General features: G+C 41.2%; 2 protein-coding genes across 4 annotated transcripts in view; both read left to right on the forward strand.

Moving 5' to 3' along the window:
• Window positions 1–21,426, forward strand: part of Nca (neurocalcin homolog) — a 113,285-nt gene that overhangs the window by 22,279 nt on the left and 69,580 nt on the right. The window lies entirely within an intron of this gene.
• Window positions 1–21,426, forward strand: part of LOC124210960 (neuronal calcium sensor 2) — a 98,619-nt gene that overhangs the window by 22,022 nt on the left and 55,171 nt on the right. Inside the window, exons 2-3 of one of the 2 annotated variants that reach the window (XM_046609459.2) lie at window positions 4,455–4,520; window positions 20,366–20,418. The gene's annotated coding sequence lies outside the window, so the exon portion shown is untranslated. The remainder of the gene's footprint in view (window positions 1–4,454; window positions 4,521–20,365; window positions 20,419–21,426) is intronic. The other variant, XM_046609460.2, reaches the window with a different exon arrangement.

The following is a 21,426-nucleotide window of genomic DNA, read 5'->3' on the forward strand; positions in this document are numbered from 1 at the left end:
CGCCACTTTTTCAACACCATGATTGAATAAACCATAGAGCTTTTAGGAGGGATGTTGTCTGCTTACCCTTCCGTATAGAGCTCTAAGTACTGGTGGTTGAGTTTCGGCCAGTAAATGGATTACTGCAGACGCGTATAACCTAAAAGCACTCTGAAAGCGTCACCATATTCTTTTCCGCATTTCTTTTCTATCGTGCCTCGTTTCACCTCATAATATTTTAATAAATGCTTCCCAAGTAATACAACATATATTATCTTACCTATTACGGGACTGTTGTAAAGCGTTTGGCTACTGTTTGGATACTGCGTGACTGAAATTTCATCATTTATATCAAACTCTGGTAATGTTTTTGTCCAGTTCGATTGATTATTGCCATGATTAATATTTTTTATTTTCGATCGGAGCTTATTGTACTACCGAAATATCTTCACGAAATTGCCTGCAGTCTGTGGATTTAGACCGTGTGTGATTGTGAAATTGTGCAGCGATAAAACGTTGAATTTCCAATATGATATTTAGTACATTCTTAATTTCATGTATCACACTCCAACTTCATATTGTGTAAATATGAAAGATTTTACGTAGCGACATCCTTGAATTAATTATTTTGTTTCACAAACTCCCCAGTGTATTCGTATTTTCACTTCTTTCTTCCGTGTTACATTTCGTTGCATACCTGTGCTAAGAAAGTTCTTGGCTGCGGTCCGTCTCGGAAATTCAAGACTTGGCGTAAACTCAAAATCCGATTTTTCGCGGCCGTTTGCACTTTACGTCGAACTTATTGTTAGAAAAGGGAACGCCTTATTAAAACTCCTAACTTCGCGTGTTAGATTTCTTCCACCATCTTCTCGATACATCTGCATCTATGGGTGTTTTATTGTGTCGTGACGCGTGTGTCCTCTTCGTACTCGCATTGTACATAAAACTCAGGCCTGGGTTTTTAACGCGTGTATATATATATATACATATAGTTAGTACCAAGCTACGGTGTAACATTAGAGTGCGGTAATACACCTTAAACTAGATTATATCCTCTTGCCGTAATTACCTCGCGGCCGGCAACGCTGTGAAGTACGTAAGTACAGTTAACAATTATCTGCGAAACGAGTTTCCAGCTTTTGTTGTGTAGTTGTTTGGTTGTTATATCTGCTGCATACCTGCCTGCTTTGCTTTTGCTTGCCGGGCGAGCGACGGTTTATTACATAACTTACAATTAGACCGCGTTGACTAATTTGAAGTCTGCGGCAAGCAAAATGTTGAAAAGTTACACTCCAGCCGTTGCCCTCGCCCCTGCATACGTTTCACTAATTCATTAAAAAAATAAAATTGAGGGTACCATAAAACGCACGTGAACACAAATAACCCTCAAGCATTAGTTCACACGTTATATTTTTCCTTTTACCTTTCTCTGCATTAACCCTTTGTCGGTCAGACGTTTTTCCACTCAATATTTTTGCCTGAATCTTGTTACTCGTGGAGGTTTTTGGGATCGCCGATCATGAATCTGAACTCTGAATTTGATAATTCCTAAATCCAAGATGGTGGATCTAATATGGTGGATGTGGAATCGAACAAACTTAAAATTCGACGATTCCGACCGAAAATTAGATTTTCCCATATTTTAACACCCATACGATGTAACAAAGATCGTTTGTAGCTGTAAATGAACAGCGACAAGGCTAGGATATGGAAATCTTCGAGACGGGACGGATACGTGCACTGAGCATCCCGCTGTGACTGAAAGGTTAATTAATGATAATATCCGGACCATGCACTTGATCGGAACCGGACGCCGGAACGAAGCGAGCGAGTTCTTTACCGCGGAATTATCGCGACTCGATGAAAAGTTGCCGTCCATTTAAAACTCCGACTTAGCAACTTTCGAATACTTTTAATGGAGCCATTTATCGCGAAAGATATTTCATGCCTTTGTTGGTAAGCCAGGTCACCTTTACAATCCATGTATGCACATACATATATTTGGTATAATGCGTGTAACGAATAAAAGGAGGCGCGGGCATATGGGTAAATTTTTAACGCAGCACGGATGTTGTTATTACATGCGCTTTGACGATTTGCCGCCGAGCTGCTTTGATTTGACGTTAGAGCCGCACATGACGCGTTATTGGCCTTAAAAGTGCTCGCGGTTTAATTGCAGCGGACATACGGGAAACGAAATATTTGCCCCGATATTTTAAAAGGCATGGTGTTTCCTTATCGATATCTTGATTTATGTGCCCAGGTGTCATTTCCGGGTCTTAAATTTACCGTCAAATAAATCGTGCAACGACCGATAGGCGTGAAATAGATACACAGAAATAAGAACTGCGGTTCGTGTATGGTGGCGAGAAAAAAAAGTATTACACTCATCCGTACCAGGAATTATAATTAGGGTAATATTCGGGTAGAATTCGAAATTACCGTTTCAACGAAATATAACGAAAAGGAAAAGGGTGGAAAGTGAAATTTATTCAAAATTATTCGCAAAGAGAGGAGGACGCGTCGAATCGAATTCAATTTCGACCATCTCCGCAAATTTCGTTAAATTTGTTTTCCTTCCCACCTTCCGCCATATTCTCAGCCTGTAAGCTATACACGTCCACCTATATACAAACCTTATAACTCTGAAGTTTATCCGCTACGAGGTAAAAATAAGTTTTCACTCCTCTCGATCGTTTGCGAAAACAGAGTTATACCAACTTTAGCTGGGGCAGTGACTGATTTTTCAATCGTTGAGAGAAGATATTTTGCATAATTTGATAAATATGTTGTTACCATTTTATTCTTTTGCTAATTAAAACGTACCTGGAAGTAAAAAATTAACGTAAATCAAACCCGATTGAAAATAAGCGAAATGGAAGAAGAAGAAAAAAAAACAAATCGATATCCTGTAACTCAGGCAACCAGTGTGTAAATTTACGGCTCTCCGGCACGCACCCAGGAAGCGATATTAGAGGTTTGAAAAAAGTAAAGCTCACGTTTTAGACGGTTTTTTTCTTCATCAAGGGAACAAGAGGTTCTTCAGTTAATGAGGAATGCAGCCGAGCGTTCAAGCTTTGCGCTTGTGTTTCTCTCTCGCTCTCTTGTTGGTCATATTACATTCAGTCAATTTTCCTTTTGTCTCGCAGCTCGTCTCGACGTAGTCTTCACGTTGAGTAAACCTGGAGAAATGATACTCGGCTGGTATTTCCCGTTTTTGAGAAACGGTTTGATTCATCTTGCATGCACAGTGGAAAAACCGACACAACTTTTTCCTGTTACTCACGTCTCTCAATCAGGGTCGCGGTTTCGCGTGTCCAGACTTCGACCATTCTCATATATCTCTCTCAGATCTCATTTAGCGAAATACTTGTACCAACTTACATATACAGTCTTGATATCGACGAAATTTTACGAAGTCGATCTTTAGGTTACACTTACATGTATGTCAACCGGTAAATAATCTATTTAACGAACGGTTTATACCAACTTCCGTGTATATCGTGTATACAGAGCTTGCGACCAATTCGTACCAGCCGACAGAAATGAAAAAGAAAAATAAAAAAATTGAACAATGTAACGAAAGAGAAGAAAATCAAGAACTGTCGACGAATCGTTACAAATAAAAAACGACAATCAATGACGAAAATTTCGAAATATCAAATTATTTGGAATATCGTCTACCGCGTAAAGTCAGAATAAAATAAAAATTATATAATCATACCGGTTATTTTAGCTTAATATTGCAGGGTGTATTACAGTCCTAACGTAGATCTGCAACCCGTGTGAATACCTCAATCTTACCGCTTACGCATCTTCTCGTAGTGGAAATTTTATTTCCGAGTTATACGCAACTCTCTGGAAATCGTCGTCCCTAAAGATATTCCAAATTTTGGATCGGAATTTTCGTACCGTTCGACGGCCGACCAAACACGGGCTTTACTACTGCGAACAAACATCGCTCTGGAATTCTTTTAAACCAGGCTAATCGTAAGATCGGAAATAACGGCAGGAATATCGTTATTAATCATTGACTTTTTTCTCCTTCTATGTAACAAACATCTTTTCTCATTCAATTTACATTGCGATTTCTTTATCTCAATAATATCTCTTCACTGTACGTTGTACGTCCGTGAATCGTCATGATTTCTGACCCGTTTTCCATTTCCATCCCCATTTTACCGAAACACCGTATATGATAATCCAACTCGTCGCACTAAAGCCGCGTCACCGTTAGTCGGAACGGCATGCGTCTCTTGAAACTGATCGGTTCCCGGCTCTCGACGAGGATGCGACGGAGATATTTAACCACTGCAGGCAGCAGGAGTGCCGATCCTGAGAGCAAATCCTTGTCACCGGTACCGGCTTCCTGCCTTTCGTCGTGCGACGACGTTGCAAACGCCTCGCTCGACTCCCGTATATACTACAAATTCAAATTATCAAATCGTTTCATTCGATCTTCTCCCGTTTTTCAGGTGAAGACGTCGTCGCCTTGCCTCGAATCCTCGACGATGCGACAACGGGGCTTGATACTTTCGCCGGTGAGTCAGACTTCCTTTTTCACCGTATTCGTCCGACGACGACGATGACGATGTTGATTGCTTGCGCCATGGCGCGAGGATGGCGAATGGTCCTTTGCCGGCTTAAGAGGGGTTATTCTGGTCTAGAAACTTGAACAAATGTTGTTTCTTTTTCGTATATTACTATAGCTACATCTTTTAAAAATATTTCGGTCTGAGACCGATGACAAATTTCCGAAAATTGAGAAAGCAACGAGCACCTGAGTGAAACAATGTACGACCGCTCGGTATTAGCCTCGATAGGTTTATTGGCTTCAAGCCTAGAAAGATCGTCCTGTAAGGATGCGACAAATGCGATAGAAGATCTCCTACATGCCCAGGAATCGTCGATAAACGATAAGAAAAATTCCCATTTTAGCTGATACAGAGGTAAGAGTGAAAACCGAGGACAAAACTTTAAACGCATCAACTTTGAATGCGTTTATCTCAAAACTAACTTTTTTTTAACCCGGTTTACATAAAATCTCGAGTTCTATCCAACAGATTGACTTGAAATTTGGTATGAATCTTTGGTATACATCCTTCTATGCTTGACATACCACGCGCTTTGCGAAATTATTATAACTATTAAAAAAAATAAATAAATATTCATTCTGGTTTCAAACAGTCACCATTTTCTCCATTGTTGGTACGGGCTGTAACGACGTTTTTACTAATCAAGAAAGGTCGTTGTTTTTCTTTTCTGGATGAACGGGAGCAGTAGAATCGTGTCATTCACCTAAACCGGTTTTTTTTTTGTCACGCCCGTATTTCGACGCCTATAACTTGTTCAATTTCCATTTTGTTTTTCACAAAAAATCTGACGGCAAGTTCTTTAAAGACGAATAAAAATTTTGTGAAAGAATCGATGATGAAAATATGGTTTTTTTTTTTGACATCAAGCCCGAAAAAATGTCCGAAATCCAGACCTCTAGACCAGAATGCCCCCGTAAAACCTGCGTGCTAAAAACCACACGAAGTTTCTAAAGAACAGGGGCCGACGAGAACCCCCCTTTATTTACTCATGCTCGCTTTTCATTCGCGTGGTCCGGTTTTATAGCCAGCCACGGGTCTCCGGTGCGTCGAGAAATCTCGGGATTCTCGTCCCAGGATCGAAAGCATGCTCAGCTCACTCCGGTTCGGAAGATCCCTGAGCTTTTGCGCTAGAGTGTCTCGAGCCTAACGTAATTTCCGTATAATATTTATGGGCGGGCAAGAGCGAGCGAGAGGAAAAGGATAGAAAGGGAAAGAAAAGAAAAGAAAATACGAGACAAGACACAATGGAAGGGAAACTTTTTCCCCGTTTTATAAAACCGTCATCCGTATCTCCTGCATCGCGCGGTACTCTCTCGTTGTATCCTGTATACTCGACAAAGTGGAAAGAAGTCGCGTTACGACTTCTTCTTTGCAAGCCTCCTTTTTATGCCTCATGCGCGTTACGTACCATGAATTTTATACGGTTTGACGGGGGTGAACCACCCCCGCCTTACCATTTCTACCATTCTTTACCTTTTCTCTTTCGGTTAATCCTGTCTTTCAGCTTTTTTCATTTTTTTCCATTTTATATGAAAAAGATCGGAAAGCAAAAAGGTGAATTTCATTTGACCCTCGTCTTTGTACAACCTTTGGCACCTATATTAATTAGAGTCTTTGACGGAGAAACGTTGAAAGCGGTTCAATTAAATGCGATCGTTGCTGTTTCTCGCGCTCTTTCATTTTTTAGATATTCAACGTCATCGCTGCCCCTGTATATATGTATATATATGTATATATATATATATATATACCTGTATATATACACGAGTATATACAATTAAAATATGTCACGCAGCCCGCAAACAATATTCCTGATTTAATTGAGACTTTCGTCGCCTCTGGCAGATCTGTCGGTTTCAGGAATCGCAAGTCTCGCGTGAATAATATGCTGAAGGGATTCTTGCAGGTTTCAGTCAAAGTTATGGGTACGAGAGTAAAAGCAGTTGTCTGATTTCAGTCATAAAATATCCCTCTAGCCTAGACTCCCGATCTTCTCTCTGCCCACAGCTATACGCCCTAAAATTACGCGAAACGATTCGCCCAGATTCGATATCAATTCGAAATCGTTATCATGCAAATGTCGAATAAAAGTTAAACTCGTATTAATCCGGAACACGAATCACCGCCAGGCTCGAGTGCATTTGATACTAATTTTGAAACGTAGTGTGAAAAAAATGTGGGGCAAAAAAAAACTGTACTCAAACGTTGAATATTTTTTGGGTACATGAATTTTAACGCAAAGTCGCTGATTGAACACGGAAAGATTATTTTTTTTGCAAGATTTATTAATGATGATAATAATTTTTACGGTGTTAGTTGTTGTAACATAATAGAATTCGAGCACTTGTAACGTCCGTATCTTTTCCCTGCACATACTCCGGGTTTCGCGACAAACATGATCGGGGAAAAATATCTCCAGAATGCAGGCAGAGGCTCGCTGGAAGCTGTGAGCTGCGGCAGTAACGGGCAGCGATAACTGACCGTGGTCTCGTTCTCTTCGACAAATTGAATCGAGAAGATCGTTGAAAGTTGAATAGCGGAGCTCTGAACTATGTACGTATAGCACACAGATACTGTAAATCCGTGAGGGGAATAGTTATGGGGGTAGTTTCACGTCTCAATGACTTTTTTTTAATAATTTTACTTTCATAGTAAAATTTATGTAATACTTACAAATTTTTACACATAAAAGAGGAAGTTATGTAGTAATATAGAAATTTTTTTGTTCATTTTTTACCGTAAATCCGGCTGACATGTTATCTCAACTTTCGTACATCTGAAAGAAAAAAAACCAAAGAGATTATCAAAAAGTATACTTGTCGCTATCGTCTGAAGCAGAATTATGCAAATTCGATTAAAAGAAACGAAATGGCGGATATTTGAAATTTTCGATCTTTTTTTTTGAACTTGAGTTATTGAAACAATGGATTAAATATTCATTAATAAATTTGACAGTGCAGACGATAGCGACAAGTGTACTTTTTGATAATATCTTTGTTTTTTTATTTCACATGCACGAAAGTTGACATACAGCGTCAGCCAAATTTAAATAGGGACAACTTCAGGCGGCCATACCAGCGAGATTTACCATGAAAATCGAACAAAAAAATTTTCCGCATTACTTTATAACTTCCTCTTTTATGTGTGAAAATTTTGACATCATATTAAACAAATTTTACAACGAAAAGAAAAAAAAATAAAAATAAAGAGATGTGAGACTACCCTCTTGTGTAAATACTATACTCGGGGCAAAGAACATAAGTAAAAATATCTCCACAGCGTGTCACTCGTAACGTTACACAGAATACATTCAGGCTTATGGCAAAAAGTCGCCTGCAGTATGCAAAGCCACGAATAAGAAAATTGAATTTGTTGTAATACCACACGCTGGAATCAGTCGAAGGGATTCTTCTTCATTATACAAACACCATCGGTCCCACTCTATCGCGTATCTCATTGGCGGCCTGATACGTCAAGTCACAGGATTCCCGATTCCCTTTCCCTTATTTGTGACAATAGCGAAGAACAAACATCGCGACGAAATAACAAATACCTAACGGGGTTTCCCGAATCAGCGCCGCCTATTGAGCCCCTGTCACTCGCACGCGGTTCTGCGATATGTTACGGAAATGGTAAATGGCGAATCTCACGCGAGGAGCCGCCGAGAAACAAGCCTCTCTTTTTTCACCCGTCAAGAACGGAACGAGTCGAGTCGACGGACGGTCGGGTTTTCCCAGATAATTGCGACCGACCCCGTCCCCTTTTCCCTCTACGCAATCTCTCTCCTCGTCTTTTCTCTTGCCCACCCCCGCGCCCTTTTTTTTTTTTTTGTTTTTGACTTTACCCGCCGCGTGAGGCACGCGTGTTTTCGTCCACCATCACGATGAGCTGTACAGGCGAATTGAAATAATGGATCTATAATTAGTTTATTTAATTCACTTGCACTTCGTTTTTAAATATCGCGTTTTTCAGGCAGCTTAGCCACGCGTAATTGTTGCTTAAACGTCTGCGGGATATTGTATGCGCTATAAGCTATACATAACGCATTTCACCGAGCTCCCGTTGCGAGGGATTAAACAAGGCGTGACGAGGCTGCGGTGTTATAACTTGAACACCCAGTCATTCGTTATTGCTTGTACACTGAATAATAGCGATGGCCGCTGGTAACCTCCGGTCGTCGCGTTGATGGATCGAATAACGAACGAGACGAAATGAAAGATGCATGTAACGTTGAAAGATTAATGTCTGAATAATAATCAGATTATTATATTTACGTAGGCGCAGACGGAGAGAAAGTGAGGAAGAGAGAGAACGCTATGAGCCACGGTAAATTTATTCATGCACGGTTGGATAGAGTACCTGCAGACAATGTATTCGATATAACGCCTGGAAGCTGCATGCTTGTGTATTATGTACCTAATATACTACCTGTTAGATGTAATGAATTTGCGATGAAATAATAGGAATTCATATACACGGTTTAGTCGGGCGTGATGTTGCCTTTATTGAAAAGGTTTCACGCGGCAGTAGATGGGAAAATTATTGCGGGTAACGATCGCGAGATTTTGTACCACGCCTCGTTGTTGCAGTTGACAAAACGCGACGTTCGCTACACGCTTGCGGAATATTCTCTGATTCACTCGTGCAAGAGATTGATCAAATTTACCATATCAATTCAATGTACGGATTCGACAGACCCATGTTAGTACCTCATTTGTAACGATCAAATTTCTTCCTTTCTTTCGATAATTTTCTTCAATTATACTCCGGTGAATTAGTTACAGTAAAGTTTCCGTTTTAAGGGGTTACATCACTGTAAAAACAAAAGAAAAGCGCTTTTTGACGAGCTTTTTTTTGGATGAAAGAAAAGAAGATAAGGTAATAATATTTAAGAAAGTTATCAAACATGTATTTAAGTATAATACAAAAAATTATTATTAAAAAATATTCAAAAATAGCGGCACTGGAGTCATTCTCGCGAAGCATGCGGCACGCGGTGTATTTTTCAATTTAAATCCAGAAGAAAAAAAAAACTGCTTAATCTACATGTCTATAGCTAGAGAAATGCGTAGAGGATTTTTAAAACATTGATATTCTGTGTAATTAGCGAGAATTCGAATGAAAATGTTTAATATTATCTTTTATCAAAAAAAAAAAAAAAATAAAAAGGTGCATTTAATATGATTTTACAGTGGTGTCACCCCTTAAGGGGTTGACATTGATGTATGAATGTATAATATAGAGTTACCATTTATTTTATTTTTTTGCGAATTTTCGCTTCCGTGGAGGGGAAAAAACATATCAGACCCCTCACCTTCCCAAAAAAGAAAGAAACAAAAATCGATTAAATTACTCGGCAACCCCTCCCTCCCAAAGTAACGTTGAAAACTTTTTGCCCAGTTTTGCGAACGTACGTTTTAACAATCTCTCGTCCGCCGTATACATATGCGTACAGCGTTGGTATATGTACACACCTTCGTAACCACTGAATCATATCGAGGTACGTAGATAGATATACATGTATCACATCGTGCGTTTGCCGCGAAGGGTTGGAATAATTTAGCGTTAACGACTGTAATATATTTTTAAACTGGATACGATGGATACTTTTTAGTCATGGTTGGATATCTAGGTCTGCACGCTTGCGGAAAACTCGCGGAGACACAGACACAACCATCGGTTAGGCAATGTTACGCATCGTACGCACGTGGGGGGTGTAGGTCTCTTGGTGTACGTGTGTAAAACCACCCCGCCACTCTTTTTCGACGATGCAGAGGGCTGCTTTGCCGGCGTATTGCGGCGCTGATAACGGGCGAAAATCCGACGATGTCCCTCGCCAGCACTCGCGTATCTCGTTTTTCTTATTTCCTTTTACAATCTTCATAACCGTTTTTGCCCTAGTTGATGCATCTCTCTGGATACTTTACACAAGTCTGTGGTTTTTCTTCCAATCCTATTTTCGCGTATCATTACCATTTCTTTTTGTGTAATGTGGTATTAAACAAACGTATGTATGGTGTGTGTGTCGTACTTGCTTATTGTTAGACGACAAGCTCGGAATAAGGAATAAAAGTATAAAATACCAATCATATCGAGCGCTCGTTGCGTGCTAGTAACCAGCCCAGGAAATCAGATTCTCGATAGGAAAAATCGATCCCTTTTAAATTACCATGTAAATGCTGCGTTTTTTTTTTTTTTTTTTTTGTTTTCGTATTTTTTATTACTGGAATTTAGATATTGCGGGCGGAGTTTTATAATTATTCACAACGAGGGTGCCGCGATCTTTCGAGAACGAGAGAAATTGTGCGAGCGGCAAGGAAAAGAAGTAACCTGATCTTATCATTATACATATGTATATGTATATGCAATTTTCTGTATCACATTTTTCCGATTGCTACATGAGATCCCGCGCTAGAATGAAAGGCGAATAAAGTAGAGCGAATGAGGGGGAGGGGGGGGGGGAGAACGAAAGAAAGTCGTAAAGTGACAATTGCAATGCGCGGCATACGCTTCGGTCTTGAATCGAGGATTGCCGACATAGCAACAATAAAATTTATACAGCTCGGTTGTAAATTCGGGCGTAAAAAATATGCAGATGTACGGATACGGATACGGATATTTTATTCACGACTACACGCTCCGCCATGACTGCTGTGTGTGTGCGTGTGTGTTGAAAATGAGCTTATTTCAGCTCTGGTGACGATTTGTTTGTCCCTTCGATTTCTTTGTCTCATTTTACTTTTTTGTTCCCGTTTTATCTCCTGGCTTTTCGTTCTCCGTTTTGTTTCCCATTCCTGAGACGTATCCCAGTTTTTTCGTATGCGAGTGAACGGAGTATTGTTCGGTACTTCAGATTGGAACGTGCGGATCGACTGGTTTTTATTTCTCGAGAATAAAACTAGCAAAAGTGAGGAAAATCGTGTTCTCCGTAAAAGAGAGTCTGAAAATATGACAGTCATTTAATCAGCACCGGCAGCTCCTTAATTTCGACGTCCTTTCTTCGCTTCGTCTCTTGCGACATACCGTGCAAAAATCTTTATTTCATCTTCCGACTGAAATTGAAATTGAAATCCTTACGCGGCAGTCGGGGAATTACGTCAGGAAATAGTATCTTGCGCGAAGCGTTTAGCCAGTGAGTTTGAGGAAAATCATCAGCCTGTTGTCAAAGAGAACCGTAAAAAATGAAGAATAAGAGAAAAATGATATGGAAATATTGAGAAAACAGAGGAGTGAACTCCTCACTCGATGCTGATGTTGCTCGAGAGCGGTGGACGCAAGGCAAGTGTACCAGTTATTGACCTTTTTTGGTTGAATCCGTTTGATCCTTGGTTCTAAAATTGCCAGAAAATTAATTTGCCGTGTTTAACACTCTGGCAATTGGTCTCTAGTCATCGAGAAATTCACAATTTGCGCCGTCAATTTATAATTTTGGAAAATGAAAGGGTCAATAATTTATTCGGTCTAAACGTGACGGTAACTGGTACTCTTAGCTTACGTTTCTTTGTTTGCAGGCTGCGCTTCAACTTGTACGTTACAAGGTGAAGATATGTGGATGCTAGAGCACAGCAGCGAGCATAAAGTCAGGTATCATCGTGCTTTCGAATATACTTAATACTGCGAGGCTGAGGTTGGTAACGTCAACGTATCGAAACGTTGAAACAAAAAATTACCATTTAGCACCTTTAGAATAACTGAAGAAGTTGAATGAACAAAATCTGAGTTTGTTGATGCTGCATTATAATGCGGAAGTTGCAAAATAACGAATTTCTCTAAAATCGCATCGTTACAACGACGTTACAAACTTACAAGACCGTTTCTTCGCCAGCGTAAATCGTAGACACCGGGTGTTCCCCGATTCTCGTGATTTCCTTCTACCTTTCTCACACACGAATTCTGCACGCTGCGAGTTATGCCGTAGACCAGCAATATGCACCTTGACCTCTCGTGTGTCGCTCGAGTAGCTCGCGATTATGCGAGACGTGGTGACGGTGAGGAGATATCGCTAGCTGTGGCAGCACGCATTATTACCTTTAAAATGGCAATCCAACCAAGTTTCCACAATCTATTTGGGTCATCGTCGCATAACTTCATGCTCTTACCTTATACCGCATAATCCACTTTTTCCGCCGATGTGAGAGTCGAGTAGACTGGCGCTCGTGGCGGATACTGAAAGCGAATGACGGTGTTCGGTAAAAGACATTTTGATGTACCTTTTGCACAGCAGTTTCGTAATAATAGATACGAGCTTACAGATCATCAGTTTGGAAGTGCGTCCTGACCATTGAATGAGATAATCTACCCGTTGTGGTTTTTATTACTTGTCAATTGGATTTCCGACAGTGTAATTACTCCACTGTCTTGTTACCGTTCGTGCGAAACTCGACGTGTAGGTCAGCCGGACGAAGAGCGGATTCGTTCTAGCCAAACTGCCGAAGCTAAACTACTAAACTACTGCATTATTGTTTGCACGACGCTTTAATGCCGCACGTATGGATTATTCATGAAGCTCACTGGACCGCCTGCTGCCACCGCTGCACAGCTTCCACCTTCACTGTCGGTTCAGAGATGCGCACAGGTTTATGGAAAACCTGTTTAACTAAGAAATTAGCCCCCCTCCTATTTGCTACCGCACCAGACTTCCTGAATTTACCGAGATAAAAGAATGGCGGGACTTTAATGTACAATTATTTGGAAAAATGGCAGTTAGAAACGACATCAACGCAAAGCATTTCCTCAATAAAATTTGTAAGTCGATCATACCGAAATATGAGGTCTGATTTCTGTAGAACAAGTTGTAAGTCTATTTAGGGAGTTTCGCGTCACTGCTGTGACTACGACGTCGTAGATTATCCGGATCGACAGATTTCAATCCGTTCGATCTTGTATTCGAGGGAAGCATTATACGCAATACAGTGATCTTGGCTCCGTCGATGACAAACTCAACGATCCGCAAAGTATATATGTAGTCGAGGAATTTCCCTCTACCTATAACGAAACTTGGTGGGAATGCTTCAAATTCCTCTTCTTCTTTTTCTTCTTTTTCATCTCCTCCCGATGTTTTTTTTTTTTTTTTCTTAATATAATTACCGCGTGCGCGTAGCAAATGTTCGCTTAATCGGGTTACCTTTATTCCGGATAAATGTCGAATGAAATCCCCGACTTCCCTACCAATCCATCCTCCAGTCTTATACCACCTCGCGGGACTCTTAAATGATCGTTTTATCGAGTTTTTTCGACAGGTACCCTGATCAAAGTTGGGTTTTATCCAGGCTGTTAAACGCTGTTTGCATACTCCCTTCCCTCATCGTCTCCTAGTCAGTCTTGGGGAAAGCTTTTCACAAGATTTTCCATCGCACCTCTCATTTATTAGTACACAGTTTCGACGTGAAATTCACGATCCAATCGTACGTTCTTACCGTAGCTTATATTTTCCTCTTCATTATTTCTATCGCTTCGTAATATTGCGCGTCTTATTTAAACATAGTATACTCTGTTACACTCCAACCGTATATTGGTAAAATAAAGAATGTAATACATCGACTGAAACTCCGAAGGGAATTTCTGCGACTCGTTCAATTTTTACCATTGCAGATGAAAAGTCTGAGTAATACGTCTAGGTACTGGGCATCGACTATACGGTGTATGTGAAAACTTGCACGACGAGTAGGAGTCCGAGTACGGTCAGGGACGTCGATGTCGCAGTTTTATTGGTAGTCCGTCAACGTGATGAATTTCTTGCCGCAGTTAGGAAACGTTGAAGACCAAATGTTTTTTTTAACACGCGCACAGCTGCTGTGGGCAGGTGAAATGGTTTACTCGAGGTCTCCCAATCGGCTCTCTCTCCTCTCTTCCCATAACGTATCTTTTTTTTCCAACGATCTCTGGTTAATTCAATTCGGATATCATCAAAGACGGTTTTATACACCGAGCAGAAGAAATCCTTAATCTCAATCATTTAGAGAATTTTTAAACTCGTCGTTGTTAAAGTCGCTGGCCGTGCAATTATAACAATCATAGTCACGAGTCTTGAAGAGCTTCGTGTTCCTGACAGCGGTGCCTTTAAATTTACCGAGCTTTTGTAAGCATAGGGACAAAAACAATCCGAGAACGAGCAAAGGCACTTGGCACAGAGACTGAAACTTGGTGATAAAATTTATATCAATGCTGAAGTATATGTAAATCTCATCGTCGGGAGAACGGTCTGGGAATTGGGAGGAATGGGTGGAATGGGAATTTGCAGACATGTGCCCGCACTGAGTTGGTGGAGGCTGTACCTACGTATGTACCTCACCCACCTACCTTCGTACGTCTCCTACGCCGGCACACTGGTTCCAAAATCATTTGCATTTTAATTGAATAACACCGCTCGCCGCCCGCCCGCCGTACCTTATCACGTATACTTGTAATCGAATCGTCATTCGGCGTATCCTTAATTAACTTACTTATTAGCTTACCGACATTTCCGAGCTACCGCGGTTCTTTGCCAAAACATACAATGGAAACTGTAATAACTTGATTTGGCATTGTGTGCAGGAAATCATCGATGATTCGAAGCTTGCATTCCGCGCGAACCTCGAGGTGAGAATGACGCATCCTGCGAAACACATCGGGGCATTGTTGGAGCATTTAATTTGTAACTGGCCGATTATTTACCTCAGAATACATGTACGGGTTCGTAAAGGACCCCGACCAAATTTCAAACCGCGCTCCTCAGTTAAAAATTAATATTATCGGTTGGGAACCGTGACCATAATTCAATTTCACCATCTCGCGGTGTGGTTTAGCCGGCGGTAGAATCAGTTGCTTGTTAGCTGTTGCGCAGAGTAATAGAAGAAAAAAAAAACCAATCTCAAGATGCCGCTGATTTTTCGTGGCAGTAAGTAATTTTTTTTTTTTCAATCATACGGAAGCAATGTTCTACGTGAACTCGTACGCTTTGTGAAAAATGTACGCTACTCTACATTTTTTTTTATGCGAACTCGGCGGCTTTGCAGAAAATGTATGTCATTTTTTCACGCATAAAATGGCCCAAAGATACGACTTAACCTTCTGCGACGAACACCGAACGGTGCAACGTTGCCTTTACGCTACTGCAGTCGAATGAGTTACACGGTTCCTTCCTCAAATTATCATCACTGATTGTATACTATTTTTTAAATAAAAGAGCTTGAAAATGTACGAAAACATGTTGAAAACACTTTTTTTTACGTTACTTTATTACGTTTTTATTGACTTTTTTCGTATTTTCATATCCCGAAATAAATATACTTTTTCAACGGGACGTAGGAATAGCAAATTTTCTCTGTAAGTCTCATGTAGCCTCTAAAAATTCGCGTTTAAAATTGGGAAATCGATTCGCTAAAAAAAAAAAAAAAAAAAATACAGAAAATTACGTTTTTGCCTTTTTTACAGTATTTCTTGATAGCTAATTGAGTTTTTCACCGACTAAACTCGAATAAAAAAATAAAATAAAATGTCTTATTCGCTATTCGCTTCCTCGTTAAGAAAGCGAAAACGTTTATGTAGGTACTCAGAAGTCCCATTATTTGCTTTTAGAACGATTTTACGACCGAGAAACACGCGGGGCCTTATCGACCCCCTCACGAGTTATAAGGTAGAAAAAAAGATACGCGTGTTCTAGAATTAAATCAGCGCGGGGCGGGTGGCATTTAGCAATCAGATTCGGACGACGACGTACCCGATTTAATTAAGCCGTCGCCTCCTCGTGCAGGCTGATCGTCGTCGCGTTGGTCTGACGCAACAACCGCCTTCACTACTTACCGAGCTGCACTCGACTCTGCTGTTCTTCGAACACTTGGCGAATTCGGGCCTCCAAGCACCGCCGTCAGTGTGGTTGCGAATATTCACCACCTTTTTCATACCGATTCTCACGAATTCGTCGAATAAGGATCGTAGTATACTTTCGGCGCCGGTAACTTTCCCGGCACAGACCCTTGAGTGGGTACGTAAGTTTCGCGATTCTGATACCTACATCACTTTCAACGAGCTGACGAAGACATTGATCAGGATTAATTGGGTAAACACTCACCGTCTCCTGCTGCTCTTGCGTTGTCCTCCCCCTCCCCCTCCTCATGCCCCTGTACCTTGCGTCAAATTTCCGAAAATGGAACCCGGCGATGCGAAACACCGTCTATAAATCTATTTTCTGACAAATTGATGCGTAAAAGTTGTAACGTAGATAAGCGATCCGATACAAAAATTGATTACCACAGGTTTTATGATGCTGGTCATCTTATGTAAAAATTTGCTCGTTCATTGGTTCCTTGTCGAACGTCGACTAGAGATAGGTATTTGCATTAGCGAAATTCTGTAACAGCGGTTCGTTTGGCTTCGAAACAAAACAATTTCACCTACCTTGCAGCTGACTGTGCTTGATACTGTAGGTGTCTTTTAAATGCCTTACTTACGTTAGCCGAGGTAGCGAGCAGTTTGACTTCTTGAAGCCTTTCTTTGGCGTTCTTCTCAACGAGCATGCGTATAATTTGATTTCACCGCACTCTGCGCTGTACATTTAATCCTTTCTCCTCGTCCCTGTCGTTAACATCCTGACCCGGTTAGAAGCTGCACGATCAAACTTCTTCGTCGTATCTCTCAGTCGCACGGGGGTAAGGAGTAGCGGTTAGGTAGATTAATGCTAATCCACCCATGTTTACATGGCCGTGACGCTAATGCAACCTTCGGGAATTTACCTCCGGAGCGTTAACGTCTGAACAAGAATACAGCTGCAGCTGACGTAGGAGCCGAAACTCAACCTGAGGTATTCGTTAACGAATTTCGCTCTCGTACCGAGCGAAGTATATTCCTATTACCGTACTTTACTCGATCGCGGATGGATCGATTTTCCACAACATCGTGGTGCATGCAATTACCGGGATGCTGGGAGCTGGCTTTGTACAGTCGCGAATATTTGCGATACTTCGTGGAACCGCGAAGAACGCCTGTTTTGCTTCAATCGCATAGCCCGACACACCGAGAACAAGTCTTTTGACCCATTTACACGTACGCTACATGGCAGGGTGGGTGCCCTCAGCATCGCGGTGCGTACGATCGTTCCCGACGCAATTTTCTTCATCGCGCTTACGTCGCACGAAGTTTCTTTCTTCAAAGAAAATTCCTCGCAGGTATCCGTAATTGTTCTTGACATTCGTCGTAGATTAACACATTAACGACCGGTAGCCTATTAATAGGCTTTTCGTCGCCAACGCTTACCGACCGGTAGCCGATATACTGTTGAAACGCTAGCGGTCGGTAAAGTGTTAACCTCTGTGACCGAACTTACATTTTTATTGCGGACTCGACTAATTTAGCCGACGTATTTCCCTACCTTGAGTACGACGACTCACCTGCTTGTACTTTTCTTTTTACCTTCTATGCTATGTTTACTCGAGATGAAAATTTAATTTCTCCGTCCTCCATTCTACACCGGCCTCGTTAAAATTTACATTCAGTTCCTTTGTCTCTTTGGTGGTTATATACTTTGTTCAAAGGAAAAAAGCAAAACGACCGTACAAAGTGAAAAAAGGACGTAAGAAAAAAAATATAAAATAAAATCCCAAAAGGCGAGAACAAATAATATCCACCTGCAAAATCTTGTCTCTCCCACATCGCGCTCCCAGCTTTTCGTGCTAAAATTTTCTCTCTCTCTCTCTCTCTCTCTCTCTCTTTCCCCCTCCCTCTTCCTTCGTTGTATACGTGTATTCCTCTTATACTCTCCTCTTTCCTTCGCATTGAATCGTGCAGCTGAATAGCTTCCGCTTGAAAAGTCTTGTTTCTCGTCGCTTTGCGACTAGAGGGGAATATTTGTAGCTTACAGCCCACGGTTATGTGCTTACACTAGACTCGGCTCAGACGTCTGTAGATTTGAAAAAGAATAGGTAGGTACCGAGTACACATGTACGAAGCTTGGCAAGAAACGAGTGCAGGGATTTTATGCATGAATTTCTTCGGTGTTGTAAAATTTTTCCCTTTTTTTCTTTCTACCCCTATCTGTTAACAATTGGGGCGGGGTGGAAGAAGCTCTGCACTTCTGCCATAGGCAAACTGACGACGCAAGTAGGTCACTCGTTCTAAATTTTATTTCATGTTTTCCCCCATCCACTCCCGCAGGACAATTGCCAAGTATAAATAATTAAAGGTTGTTTAATCGAGGTCGAGACCTGCAGTGTTCCCCCCACCCTTCACTTTGTCATTTTTAACGACGCGTCGTTCACGTATACATGCAGGCGGACTTTTACCTTTTGTAAAAAAAATCTTTCTCTCTCTCTCTCTCTCTCTCTCTCTCTCGCTCTATTCGTGATATTGAAACAAGAATACGCGTGTGTTTCTCGTCGTTTTGTGTTGGTGCCCTAATTACGCGAACCTCCGGTAAAGTCTGGATCGATTTTCTTCAGCCTAGAGTTGCACGAGCCAGCTGGAAACTGCATGAGGTAGGTAGCAGTGAGGTATCAAACAGCTTACATGGTTGTCGGCAATTATTTTCAGGTTCGTTATATATATATATATATATATATATATATATATCATTGTACGCGATAAGGATTTGCTGGGAAGATTTCCCAGCAAATACCACGTGTGTCGCGATATTTCATTCGCGTTACAGTTTTTGGCACGAGTGTGATATTGGTTGGCTCAAACTGAAAATTAATGCGAGACCCTCACGGACGAAAAGAGAGCGAGGCTTACGCTCGTCTCTGGAACTTTCACGGAAAAAATATCAACTTGAAGGGGGCTCGAAGTTCTCTTGCGGATATTTTGTTTATCCTTTATTCTATCTTTTCCAACTCGATGCCGACCATTCCATTCCTTTCTTTACCCTCTTCTTCTTCTTCTTCTTCTTCTTCTTCTTCTTCTTCTTCTTCTTCTTCTTCTTCTTCATGTTCCAAATTCTTCGTTCTTTTTTTTCTTTCCTCGCGAAACGTCGTTCGTAAGTCCAACCGCGATCCCTTTTCTATACACGGAGTATTCTTTGGAATTACTTCCGAGATCTTGGGGCGACCCTAATTCTCGTGTTGATAACCTACGGTGTGTGCATGCGAAATACCGTGACTTCCGCCTTCTTTTTCTTTTGTGTTTCAATCGAATTTTACCGGTTTACAATTCAGATGTTCTTCAGTCATGGCAAAACTCGTCGACAAATGACGGCTAAGCATATTAGAAATAATGTATTCCTGCGGTTATAACTTTCCTTTATTTGATTTACTTGTCGGAAGTTTTGATTCGCTGCGTGAAACCACGTTGTTACGGCACCTGGCACGGCGGAAGAGCTGTAGGATTTAATTAATCACTTGTAATGTATATATTATACGTATATGTATATGTATACGACGCGAATGAATGAATGAACGAACGAACAAACGCCGGGAACAGTTCTAATTTACAATTTGCCCGAGCTGCGGCATAAACAAAGCAACGCACGTCGCAACAACGTCAAATTACTCGCTCTTAGGAATCACCGCGATTAGTGATACCAACCGGAATAATTATCGGCCAAGGTTAGAATAAGCTTCGCTCGGGCTTGCGTTGTCAAAGCGAAATTGTATGTAATGATCATTATTAGTACCTGCAAATTGGGAAGATTACGTGAGAAATATGCGCGAAGAGATTCGTTACAGAATTTTCCCTATGGTGCAGTCAAGAGAATATATTTATAATGTTTAACGTGATCTCGTAACAGAAATTTACTTCAGTTATTTTCACAAAGTTGGCTCCCAGAGAATTTTTCCGCTTATTTCGGGAATGCTTGGTAAATTCTCTCTTACATTCTGTTACAGAAAATGATACCTGCATACCTGATCTGCACACCGAAGACGAGGCAGTCCGTACGGTGAGTCGTACTTACGTACACGTTTGATACATCGACGTAATATTCTATTTCATTCAATTTCTCGATTTTGTTTAAACAAGTTTGCCGAGAGCGATTCATTTTCGTAATTTCTTTGCTGTTTCTCTTTATTTGTTTAAACTTTTTATTCGTTTCGCTCAGCTACCGCGGTATACGTATACCCACGTGGAATACGGAACATTTGAAATCGAATCGAACCCGGGCTGGCGGTTTCATTAATGCGCGTGTATTCTCAGTCGAATATCCGCGAGTTTAAACTTTATACTCTTAGTTGCAATTTTAAAACTTTCAACCATGGCGCTGCTCGTACTCTGCCTCAGGGACTATCTCCACGGCTTTACAGGGTACTTGGATGAATACAAAGAGGGTTGGTTAGTAAATTGTACCTACGTCCTAGCCTGCGTACCTACTTCACCCTGAACCCTTAGCGGCAAACGGTTAAAAGAGTGATGAATAACTAAAGAACAGAGAATGCAATTATACGAAGAATCCCGGAAGGAAACGGTTCCATCGCACGTACCCGTTATTCACGTTCGTACTCGTTGGAGTATATTTTTTCGTCATTGTTCCTTTATTGCCTCTTTTTTCCTTCCCTCACCTCTCGAGAGTCTCGAGTCCCTTGCAGGGTGTCTCTCACCGATAAGCTGAAACCCGTGTCGCGTTTGGCGTTAGCGGAACTGCAGATTGATCTTCGTCTTGCGTTATGCCCCGGATCAGTCGGAACTCACGGAAGTGGTTGAAAAATCGAGCTTAGACCCGGTTTCCGGGTCTTAAATCTTGCGATCCTAGGCGGTTGTAGAGACGGGGATGGAAGCGTTCGTTCACAAACCACGAGAATAATACTACTTCGGAAGAATAATGATATATTATACGCTGATTTATCGCAGGGTGTGAATCTCGAGGGTCTATTATAGTTTTCGTGGATAAATCATGTGTATACCGGTGTACGTCCTTAGTTCGCACCGACTGATCGGGATAATCCTAATAATA

This window comes from Neodiprion pinetum, chromosome 2 (assembly GCF_021155775.2).
Source record: "Neodiprion pinetum isolate iyNeoPine1 chromosome 2, iyNeoPine1.2, whole genome shotgun sequence".
NCBI lineage: Eukaryota > Metazoa > Arthropoda > Insecta > Hymenoptera > Diprionidae > Neodiprion > Neodiprion pinetum.